The 12,860-nt window shown below is 37.8% G+C and overlaps 1 long non-coding RNA gene across 7 annotated transcripts in view; it reads left to right on the top strand.

Annotated features, from left to right (window-relative positions):
- Nucleotides 1-12,860, top strand: part of LOC101903114 (uncharacterized) — a 274,464-nt gene that overhangs the window by 18,969 nt on the left and 242,635 nt on the right. For all 7 annotated transcript variants that reach the window (XR_009495960.1, XR_009495965.1, XR_003036281.2 and 4 more), the window contains one exon: nt 4,868-5,103. This is a non-coding gene — a long non-coding RNA (uncharacterized lncRNA). The remainder of the gene's footprint in view (nt 1-4,867; nt 5,104-12,860) is intronic.

Genomic DNA, 12,860 nt, shown 5'->3' with positions numbered 1-12,860 from the left:
AATCACGAGATTCCTGAGGTTAAGTCTAAAAGCTGACCTGCTAGTATTACACTATTTTGATTATTTGGATTGTAGGAAAGAAAAAGTAGAATTCTTGGTTCTGTTGCATTCTTTCCTCTGGCCCTGCTCCTGATTAGCTCTGTGAAATTGGCCAAGACACCTGCCCTACTTACATCTCAGATTCCTCATTTACCTTTTATTCTATGCCTTCGTATTTTGGTACTTCTGTAGCATGATCTTCTCTCTGAACACAATGTTTAAAAATCAAAGGGTGAGTGCTTTCAATAATCAAGCTTATTTTATTAGTGAAAAGCAAAGAGACAGTGTTGAGGACTAAAATTGCATTGCATGCATCTTATGTATACCTCTAACTTACTTTATAGTGCAATTTATTGTGTTTATTTCTTGTTGTAGGGAGATAGTTTTTGTAAGAACTATTCTGTTCTGTTGTTTCCTTTTTTTTTTTTCTCACCAAACATTCTATGAACATTACCCTTGAAATGCTTGATCCGAGCTAAGTTGACAAGTGCTTATTTTCCTTCCTGAAGCAAAAGTCCATTAACTCTTCAAAAGGTTTCACACCATAAGATTTCCATTACTCCAAATATTCTCTCTAATTCAGATTGACAGGCTTCCTACTCCATCAAACACTTGATAAAATAGTGTGTTATTTGTGTTTTCAGAAAAGCATGACAAAAAAAGTGTAAAGCAATACATATATAAATTTCACTTCTAGACTAACGAAAACCAAAAAAACAAGAAAAATGAAATTATATGTTCTTTCAGCAATTACTTTATTCATTAATTAAATATTTATTAGAAAAAATTTCTTGACATGTACACACTGCTAAAGCTGGCTTAAAACTCAGCATTCAAAGAACTAAGATCATGGCATCTGGTCCCATCACTTCATGGCAAATAGATGGGGGAAAAAGTAGAAACAGTGATAGATTTATTTTCTTGGGCTTCAAAATCACTGTAGTCAGTGACTGTAGCCATGAAATTAAAAGATGGTTGCTCCTTGGAAGAAAAACTATGACAAACCTAGACAGCATATTAAACAGAAATATCACTTTCCTGACAAAAGTCTATAGTTTTTTTGAAAACTGAAAAAGCTATGGTTTTTCCAGTAGTCATGTATGGATGTGAGAATTGGACCATAAAACAGGCTGAAGACTGAAGAATTGATGCTTTTGAACTGTCGTGCTGGAGAAGACTCTTGAGAGTCCCTTGGACTGCAAGGAGATCAAACTAGTCAATCCTAAAGGAAATCAACTCTGAATATTCTTTGGAAGGACTGATGCTGAAGCTGAAGCTCCAATACTTTGACCACCTGATGCGAAGGGCTGACTCTTTGAAAAAGACCCTGATGCTGGGAAAGATTGAGGGCAGGAGGAAAACGGGGCAGCAGAGGATGAGATGGTTAGATAGCAACTCAATGGGCATGAGTTTGCGCAAACTCTGGGAGATAGTGAAGGACAGGGAAACCTGGTGTGCTGCAGTTCATGGGATCACAAACAGTCAGACACAACTTAGCGACTGAACAACAACAATAACAACAATACACTGCCATATTTATATTTATTTATTATTTTTGGGACTTCCCTGCTGAGTTAGATGGTAAAGAATCTGCCTACAGTGCAGGAGACCTGAGTATTTTTGGCTCTGCTGGGTCTCTATTATTGCACGTGGGCTTTCTCTAGTTGCGGAGAGCAGGAGCTACTCTGTAGTTGTGGTGCGTGGGCTTCTCATTGCTGTGGCTTCTCTTGTTTGGAGCGTAGGCTCTAGGTTGCGGGCTTCAGTAGTTGTGGCACAGGCACTCATTAGTTGTTGCTCGAGGGCCCTAGAGCACGCGGGCTTCAGTAGTTGTGGTGCACAGGCTTTGTTGCTCTGCTGCATGTGGAATCTTCCCAGACCAGGAATTGAACCATGTTCCCTGCATTAGCAGGTGGGTTCTTACCCCTGTGCCACCAGGGAAATCCGAATTCAGCATTTATTCAGCACCTACTATGAGTGGGATACTAATGCTGAAAGACTCAGATCATCTTTTATAACTTGAATGTACATGATTTTTACCATGGCTTTCCTGGTAGTTATATAGATATTTTCATCAGGATAAAAAAAAAGTTTATTAAAGTAATTGGAGATAATATTCTCTCCTTGTACTGTAGTCTCATTGAACACCTCACTCTCAAGGCCTCACCTTCCACATGCATGGCAGTTTATCAAAGCATTTTCCTAAATGAAGACAGTTTCCTAAATGGAACTCCAGTACCAGTGGCTAATAATACTTTCCGAAATATTACATTTATTTCATTTCATATGTATACACGTATTTCATTTAAAAAATAAAGCAACTAGTAAAATCCTCTTGTTCTGTCTGTTCTTACCTCCCCCGCCTCAATTACTGACCTTTTCCCTGTCTCCATACATTTGCCTTTTCCAGAATATCACATAAGTCGAGATCATACAAAACCTATTCAGATTGGCTTCTTTCACTTAGTAACACCCATTTAGATGTCTTTCTTTTTTTTTTGGCTTGATAGCTCATTTTATTTTAGTGCTTAATTATATTCCTCTGTCTGAATAGACCACAGTTTATCTTTCCATTCACCAATTGAAGTACATCTTGGTTGCTTTCAAGTTTGGACAATTATAGAAAAGTTACTGTAAATGTCTGCACAGGTTTTAGTGTGGATTTAAGTTTTCAACTCCTTGGGTAAATATCAAGTAGTGCATTACTGGATTGTATAGTAAGAGTATGCAGAGTACAACTAAGTTGTCACATCTGATTCCGTTTTATCAATAAAATATCAATAAAAGAGTGAAGGAAGATATTGGACATTTATCAGTAAATTGTATTCACCTTTTACTAACTGATTTCCTGGAAGCTTAGCTTTGGAGAAGGCAGTGGCACCCCACTCCAGTACTCTTGCCTGGAAAATCCCATGGACGGAGGAGCCTGGTAGGCTGCAGTCCATGGGGTCGCTAAGAGTTGGGAACGCCTGAGCGACCTCACTTTCACTTTTCACTTTACTGTATTGGAGAAGGAAATGGCAACCCACTCCAGTGTTCTTGCCTGGAGAATCCCAGGGACGGGGGAACCTGGTGGGCTGCCATCTATGGGGTCGCACAGAGTTGGACACGACTGAAGCGACTTAGCAGTAGCAGCAATAGCAGTAGCTTAGGAATATTAAGTACTTTAATTTAGATTTTACTTGGGGGATTGAAGAAGCATTGGCTCTTCAAAATCGAAGTTATTACATCAAGTTTTTTTCTTACATTAAGTTGTTTGCTATATAAAAAGGGAGTTGTAATATATTCTTATTAAAACTGCCTCTTCTGTCACAGTGTTGTATTGTTTAATATGTAATCGTTAAAATATGCGTTACGCATTGTGTAAGAAAGGTGAATTTATAGTAAAATAAAATTTTCCTAATTTTTTCCTGATTTTCTTTTTTCAGGTGAATCTACTGTCTTATGTCTTAGTGATAATCACTGTTGTGGTTCTTATGAATGTAAGAGATGTGCTTGCTTAGCTACCTAAGTGTAAGAGTGAGATAGGCACTCAGGAGTCAGTGGTGAATCATTTGAGTCATTTACAGTTTGGTGTGAATGTGCTTATTACATCCTTCTCTCAAAGAAGATTTTTATAATGCATGAAACAGGGCGTTGGGACAACCCTGAGGGATGGGATGGAGAGGGAGGTGGGAGGGGTTCAGGATGGGGGGCACATGTATACCCATGGCTGATTCATGTCAGTGTATGGCAAAACCACTACAATATTGTAAAGTAATTAGCCTCCAATTAAATTAATTAATTAAAAAAAAGAGATGAAGAAGATCCTGGATATCTTTAAAGGGTAAATGGAAGGCAGTTGAAGTGGTAGGTAGAACTGAAGACAAACTTCATCTTCTTTGTAATTTTATTTTATTTACAGTTTGTAAACAAACTGTACTAGAATGTTTAGAGAAGGCAGTGGCACCCCACTCTGGTACTCTTGCCTGGAAAATCCCATGGACGGAGGAGCCTGGTGGGTTGCAGTCCACGGGGTTGCTGGGAGTCGGACACGACTGAGCGATTTCACTTTCACTTTTCACTTTCATGCATTGGAGAAGGAAATGACAACCCACTCCAGTGTTCTTCCCTGGAGAATCCCAGGGATGGGGGAGCCTGGTGGGCTACCGTCTATGGGGTTGCACAGAGTCGGCCACGACTGAAGCGACTTAGCAGCAGCAGCAGCAGCAGCAGACTAGAATGTTAGTTTTGTTGGAGTCTGCCATTAAACCATTAGGTAACAAAGTGATTTACAAATTCTGAATTTTCAAAAAGAATATTTTAAAATATAGTTTTGATTATTTTGAATTCTGCTCAGTGTCTCTGCATAGTTCAGTCTGCATCTGCCTATTTTGATGTTTTGAATAACCTTGCCTTTCTGATTATTTAAATATTTAACTCTGATTTATGTCTTATAGCATCGTAACCAGAATTCTTGTCATTCATGCTATTTTTTTTTTCTGCTTTCAAGCATTCTTTACTGTAGATTTTTCTTCAGAAATTTTGAAAGTACTTTTAAGGTAAAAATGGAATTCTTTTGTTTTAACTTTTTATTTTGGAAAATTTAAGACATATATCAAAGTAGATAGACTATCATAGTGTATATCCATGTACCATCACTCAGTTTCAACAGTTACCAACTCATGCCAATGTTATTTGTTTTTACCTTCACCAGCTTCCTTTGTCATATTCTTTTGAGGCAAAAGCCAGGTATCATATAGTTTCATCCACACTTATTTCTCTAGTAGTGACCAAGTATTTTTAAAAATCATGATGAAGTCATGATTTAAATATATTTGATGTCTTTTAGGGCTTCCCTGGTAGCTCAGATGGTAAAGAATATGCCTGCAATGCAGGAGGCCTGGGTTTGATCCCTGGATTGGAAAGATCCCCTGGAGAAGGAAATGGCTTACGCACTCCAGTATTCCTGCCTGGAGAATCCCATGGACAGAGAAGCCTGGAGTGCTATACAGTCCGTGGGGTCACAAAGACTCAGACACGATTGAGTGACTAAGCACAATGCATGCTGTCTCCTAGTCTACTATGGTAAGTATCTTTACTGATGCTTACATTGTTCTATATTTGACTGGTTGGTGCCTCTCTTTGGGTTTCTGAGCTCTTTTGATTAGTAGTCCCCCTTTTCAGAGTTTTTGATCATTTCCTTTCTATCTGTTATTACAAAATGTCCAGACTCATCTTATACATTCCCTACTCTATACTTTTGGTCAGTTTTTCCTTCACTGAATTCTTTATAGTGAGGAATGGAATTTCAGAACAAGAATTTGGGTGGGAAGGCTGCTCTTTGTTCAAAAAGACTTTCATTTTAATACTTACAAGCTTTACTTTTTATATTCTCTGTATTATAATATTTATTTTACATATTTGTGTGTAAATGAATTACTGTATTCTATTATGTGAAGCCACGATGTATACTGTGAACTACCTAGTTAATGATAGTTATTTTGAAAAAAATCACCTAAAATATTAAATGTCTGTCAGATAAAATATCCATTTCAAATATGCTATGTTCTTCAGTATCCCAAGGAAAATTGGAGTCTTCAAAGAAAATTAATGGAATCTTCATGTTTAGACTCTAAAGATGGGTTTCTGTGCTGGCTCACTTGGTAAAGAATCTGCTTGCAGTGCAGAAGACCCAGTTTCAATGCCAGTGCTGGGAATATCCCCCGGAGAAGGGAATGGCTACCTTCTCCAGTATTGTTGCCTGGAAAATTTCATGTACAGAGAAGCCTGGTGGACCACAGTCCATGGGGTCTCAAAGAGTTGGATGTAACTGAGTGACTTACACTTTGTATTCCTCTTAATTAATTTTTCCTGTTGGCAGTTATGCATAGTTTTGTGGTATCACACTGTTCTTCATAACTTCTGTTATGATCTGGACATCATTATTATCTTGCTGCCTTACCAGCACCCAGAATTCTGAAGAACTGGTTTGAGGCTCAGAGTGAGGCAAGTTTGTTTGAATAGTAGGGAGGAGATACGAGGAGTAGTGGCAAAGATGGTGATACAGTCTTAAGTTGCTTCTCTGTGGGTCTGGTGTCTGAGCCACACTGGGGAGTTCTCTGCACCTTCTCCTCTTTCCCTTATCCTGTCCAGTGCTAAATGAGATGTAGAAGCAAGTAAACACTAAAATATAAAGAGATGATGAAGTAGTTGGCATGGAATGGAAGTCAAAACAGTGCTGCTCCCTGGCCTTGTGTCTAGGGTAGGTTAGTCTCTCCAAGTTTGAGATTGCACTCTTCATCCCATTACTCTGTAGTATTTTTTTAGACCATTTATACTATATGTGTATACAGTACCACATACTTTTTGAAAAATTATTTGTGGTGTATCTTCTTTTTTCTAAAGTTCCATGAGAGCAGGAACCTTTTCCACTACTGACTCCTCAGTGCTTTGAATAGTGTTTGGAACAGAGTGAGTGCTCAATAAACATTTAATGAAGTATTGCTGAGTTTTTGAGAAGACAAAATAAGATAGTGAATGTAGAAAGTTTAGCATTATGCCTACTATTCAGTGAGTGCTTGATAAATATTTTTAAAAGATTCTGGAGAACATACTTTCCATTTTGATTTGTCATCATAGCTTTATAAATCTAGCTTATGGCTTACAATAGTTAATAAATATTTTTAGTAAATGAATGGAAGGGTGAAATAAATGAATACTAGTGTTGCTATTGGAGCTGATTTTATAGAAGCAGTTCAGTTCAGTTCAGTCACTCAGTCATGTCTGACTCTTTGCAACCCCATGGCCTGAAGCACGCTAGGCTTCCCTGTCCATCACCACCTCCTGGAGCTTGCTCAAACTCATGTCCATTGCATCGGTGATGCCATCCAACCATCTCATCCTCTGTTGTCCCCTTCTCCTCCTGCCTTCAGTCTTTCCAGCATCAGGGTCTTTTCCAATGAGTCAATTCTTTGCATCATATAGCCAGAGTATTGGAGTTTCAGCTTCAGCATCAGTGCTTCCAATAAATATTCAGGTCTGATTTCTTTTAGGATGGACTGGTTTGATCTCCTTGCAATCCAAGGGACTCTCCAGAGTCTTTTCCAACACCACAGTTCAAAAGCATTAATTCTCTGGGGCTCAGCTTTCTTTATAGTCCAACTCTCATATCCATACATGACTACTGCAAAAACCATAGCTTTGGCTAGACGGACCTTTATTGGCAAAGTAATGTCTCTGCTTTTTAGTACGCTGTCTAGGTTGGTCATAGCTTTTCTTCCAAGGAGCAAGCTTCTTTTAATTTCATGTGTGCAGTCACCATCTGCGGTGATTTTGGAGCCCCAAAAATAAAGTCTCTCACTGTTTCCATTGTTTCTCCATCTATTTGCATGAAGTGATGGAACTGGATGCCATAATCTTGGTTTTCTGAATGTTGAGTTTTAAGCCACCTTTTTCACTTTTATATAATAATTTTATATATTTTATTTATATATAAATAAAATATTTATATATTTTGTAGAATAAGCAAATGATATTTAGAAATATAGAAAGATGTCCCATTGTTGATCCAGACATCTGATATTTTTCTAAGTTTAATCAGTAGGTCATTATAAATAATAGGAGGAATCCCTTTATAGTGAACATATTTTCCCCTTTATAACAGTAACTTTTCCATATACACGTTTCAGAATTAAAAAAATTATATCTGAATTGTGTTGCTTCTTCTTGTTTACTATTTATACTTATTGGTTTTTTCCCTAATGGATTGCATTATTTAATGAATAGAGGACAGCAAACTCATTTAAAAAAAATTATTTCTTTATTTAAAAAATTATTTTTGGCTGTCCTGGATCTTCATTGTTCTGTGTGGACTTTCTCTAGTTTTTAGAGAGTGGGGCCTACTCTCTAGTTGTGATGTGAGAGCTTTTCATTGGTGGCTTCTCTCGTTGCAGAGTACAGGCTCTAGGTGCATGGGCTTCAGTAGTCGCGTCTTGAGGGCTCTAGAGTGAGGGCTCAGTAGTTGTGGCACAGGGGCTTAGTTGCTCTGAAGCATGTGGAATCTTCCCGGACCAGGGATTGAACTGGTGTCCTCTGCATTGCAAAGTGGATTCTCAACCACTGGACCACCAGGGAAGCCCCAACTCCTTTTGCCTTAGCACATTTTCCCATTTTGGCTTATCCAGGGGGAAAAAAGACAATATAAAACAAACATTTGTGGATCAAATTAGCTATAATAAATGAGGTCCTTCTCATTCTCCTTATAGAAAAGCTCCAGTAGATCTAGAATCTCTGTTTCAAAGTACGGCCAATACTTACGGATGTGAATGGAAGAGGGGTCGGGTGATTCCCTCAGTATTTTTCAGTTGTCAGACTACTTGGTTGCTTATAGAAGCCTCAAGCTTGCTTATAAAGGTAAGATTTCATTGGTGGAAGATAGGATCATTAGAATCCTTACTCCTAGTTGAGTTAAGATGAAGGGAGAAATAATTTACATTGAAAGAGAATACTTCAAACTAGTTGTCCTGTGGTCCTGAAGATTGTCCTGCCACTGTAACCTGAATGGAGACTGATGATACTGATCAAATTAAAAACTTAGGTATATCATATGACAGCGTAAGCAAAGTGAAAGAGAAGCCACAGACTGGAAGAAGATAAATACAGTGTATATAATAAACAAATGAGTAGTATTTAGACTAAGTAAAGAATTGTTTTTTAAAAAACTAATTAAAAAAAAAGTATTTTTTGGCTGTGCTGGGCCTTTGTTGCTGCGTGGGTGTTTCTCTAGTTGTGGTGAGTGGGGGCTGCTCTCTAGTTGCGGTGCACGGGCTTCTCATCCTGGTCGTATCTCGTTGCGGTGCACGGGCTCTAAGGTGTGAAGGCTTCAGTAGTTGCGGCATGTCGGCTCAGTAGTTGTGCCTGCTGGGTGAAGTTGTAGACATGCATGCCCTTCAACCCCTCAATTCCACTTTTAGGTCTAAAACACCCTAAAACAGTGCTTCTGCAACTTCAAGAAGGAAACAAATCAATTAGGAATGTTGCTAAAGTGCAGGTTGGGATTCATCAGAGGGAGCCTGAGATTCTGTTTCTAAAGAGCTGCCTCCTGGTCCTTAGACAACACTTTGAGTAATCAGACAAGATTCCAGAGCAGTGCTATTCAATATTCCAGATTTCTGAGATAATGGTAATGTCCTCTGCGCTGTCCAGTAACTACTGAGTACTTGAAATATGGTAAGTGCAGGTGAAGAACTACTTTTATTTATATGATTGAAGAAGCACAAGCTGGAATCAAGATTGCCGGGAGAAATATCAATAACCTCAGATATGCAGATGACACCACCCTTATGACAGAAAGTGAAGAGGACTAAAAAGCCTCTTGATGAAAGTGAAAGAGGAGAGTGAAAAAGTTGGCTTAAAGCTCAACATTCAGAAAATGAAGATCATGGCATCTGGTCCCATCACTTCATGGGAAATAGATGGAGAAACAGTGGAAACAGTGTCAGACTTTATTTTTTGGGCTCCAAAATCACTGCATATGGTGATTACAGCCATGAAATTAAAAGACACTCCTTGGAAGAAAAGTTATGACCAACCTAGATAGCATATTGAAAAGCAGAGACATTACTTTGCCAACAAAGGTCCATCTAGTCAAGGCTGTGATTTTTCCAGTGGTCATGTATGGATGTGAGAGTTGGACTGTGAAGAAAGCTGAGCGCCAAAGAATTGATGCTTTTGAACTGTGGTGTTGGAGAAGACTCTTGAGAGTCCCTTGGACTGCAAGGACATCCAACCAGTCCATTCTGAAGGAGATCAGCCCTGGGATTTCTTTGGAAGGAATGATGCTGAAGCTGAAACTCCAGTACTTTGGCCACCTCATGCGAAGAGTTGACTCATTGGAAAAGACTCTGATGCTGGGAGGGATTGGGGGCAGGAGGAGAAGGGGACGACAGAGGATGAGATGGCTGGATGGCATCACCGACTCGATGGACATGGGTTTGAGTGAACTCTGGGAGTTGGTGATGGACAGGGAGGCCTGGCAACCCACTCCAGTGTTCTTGCCTGGAGAATCCCAGGGACGGGAGAGCCTGATGGGCTGCCATCTATGGGGTCACACAGAGTCGGACACAACTGAAGCGACTTAGCAGCAGCATCAGGGAGGCCTGGCGTGCTGCAGTTCATGGGGTTGCAAAGTGTTGAACACGACTGAGCGACTGGACTGAGCTGAACTGAATTAAATTTAAATAACCACATATAGCTAGTGACTGTCATGCTGAACAGTGCAGCCTATAGCATATCCAGGGAACTTGTTAACAATATAAACTATCAGACCCAGTCTCAGACCTGCTAAATCAGAACCTGCATTTTAACTAGATGCTCAAATGATTTATATGCACATTAAAGTCTGAGAAGCACTGTCTGGAGAAATTTCTGCTATTCAAGAGTCATACATTAGAATATGTTTCAGCATGTTAGTAGTGTGACAATGGACAAACTGTGGTGCTGTTTAATATACAGCAGTTAAAATGAATTATTTGCATGAACATGGATAAACCTTGCAATAATATAGTATCAAATAAAAAAACTATCTTTATCTGAGAAAGATACATATATTATGATACTATTTTTATAAAATTTAAACATAAAAGAACCCATATATGTATATTGTTTGGAGATTTATACATATATGGTTAAATTATAAAATCTTTTATGGAAATGATGAGCAACGATTTTTGGACAGCTCCATTCATTTTGAGAGGGTTGGTAAGAATGGGAGAGTTAATGGAAGAGGAAGAATGCTGAAGACTTTAATTGTATTTTTGATGTTTTAGTTAAGCTAGGTAATGGATATGCAAGTGTTTATTACTCTCTGTACCTTGTTGTTTATCTGAAAAATATTTTGTATATCTCCACCCTTAGTAGTTAAAATTTAATTTTGTATTGTTGATCCATTCTGAGTTTGGTGATTCTGTGGGTCATCATAAAGTTGAAGAACCTTTCTGTGAAATTTCAAAGTCACTGAAGTTCTCTAATTTTTCAAGCTGAAAAATGTCTTATTTGCAAACGGATTTAGATGAAAATGATCCAAATTTGGATGAATGCCTTAAAAACTGCTCATATAGTTGATTTCAAGCCTTTTTACTTTGAGGTTGGTAACAACCCCCAAATACAACAGATGTATTAGTCCTGGAAGCACTTTTTTAAAAACTGCTGATTCTCACTAGCACAGAAATACCAAGAGCTTAATATGTCCACTGCTTGATTTTATTAGATGTTTATACCCGCAGACCTTGAAGAATAGGGCATCAGGGAGGATTTCTGCTTTATTTTCTTTCAGTGTTTCAGCGATCAGTCCCTCAGATAATTTCTTGGTGCCGTGGCTATTATAAATTATCACCTTTGTATTCTGGAGTTACAGAAAATATCACTTATATTCTAATTCCCTTTGAAATTGACTCTTGGTTTGGAATACAAATCTCTGTTTTGAACGCATTCAATCTGTCTATATTGTTTGCTTGATTTCATCTATTGCTATGCTTTGAAATTCTTTGTCTGTATTAGAATCGTCTGGTGATTTTTTTTTTTTTTTAAATCATGGACTCAAATTTTAAAGATTCTGCTTTAATTGATCTGGTACTTAAAAAAAGAGTCCTTAGGAGATGCAAATTTGTAGCCATGTTGAGAGGCCCTGATTTCCTAAGATGTGTTTTCTTTGTTGCTCAGTATTTATTAACATTCCATCTCTGAATTCCTACATCTGCGTCCCTTAACTCTGTGAGCGTCAAATATTCTGTAAGGAAAAAGTCCTTTAGAAAAAGGATGGCATCAAAATAGAGTTTTCTCAATCTAGTCCTCTGGAATGAGTACTCAATTTAGAAAGTTCAGGCTATCCCTGCAAAACAGAATTTGAGGAATGATTCAGTTTATTTAGTAAAAATATTGCTAGCTCTAGGAAACTAAGAGAGCCTTGTTTGGCTTTAGGCCTATTTGGTTTAAATTGACTAAGTAATTAAAGGTGATTTAACAGTGATTTGTATAGGTACTTTTTTCTTAGGAAACCAGGCTTAAAACTGATGTTATGTATATGTGTTCCTGTATGTGTCACTGTCTTAGCAAGAAGTATCACTATTTAATTATATCACTATAATTAAACTTTGTTCAGTTTTTATGTGATTTATTACTGTTTGTGAAAGAGTTATTTATGTTCCCTTGTAAATTTGTTGGTCAGTTTTTATAGTTTTACTGTATAATGAAGCAAACTGTTCAGAATATATTCCTGTATGTTCATTGTCATACTTATTTCTTTATATGAAAGAAATTACTTAAAACTCGGAAGGCGAGTCTGTGGGACAATTAGTTTTCTTTTTTTCTGAAACAGCTAGTACAATGTGATCTTTTCTGTATTACACTTATTCTTTTGAATATTTTTATTTTGAAGGGAAAATCTGTGACTCCCACCTTCTCTACCACCATCCATAACTGTTGCTAAAGTTAAGTAAACATCAAGTGGTCGAACAGTTAAGATCTTAATAATTATCACTTGAATGTTGAAGAACTGATTGAATATATTAATATTCCTAGATTTTGCATTAGGATAATTAACAGTCTAACAAACGTTATTGATACAGAACCTAATTTGTGGAAGAAGTTTTTCCTTATAGGATAAAAGACCTGGAGGGATTGTACATCTTCACCCTCTTTTTCTGGCAACTGAGGATCTGAACTATGTTAGTTAGCATTCAATTTTTATTTTTTGATATTGTTTTATTTTAAAAGGTAATGCCCACTTTGACAATCCAGCAAGATACAGAGAAGAAAATGAAAATCACCCATCATTCCATTAGGGT

The sequence above is a fragment of the Bos taurus genome, chromosome 9 (assembly GCF_002263795.3).
Source record: "Bos taurus isolate L1 Dominette 01449 registration number 42190680 breed Hereford chromosome 9, ARS-UCD2.0, whole genome shotgun sequence".
In the NCBI taxonomy this organism is placed as follows: domain Eukaryota; kingdom Metazoa; phylum Chordata; class Mammalia; order Artiodactyla; family Bovidae; genus Bos; species Bos taurus.
This window is presented reverse-complemented; position numbering and strand designations above follow the sequence as displayed.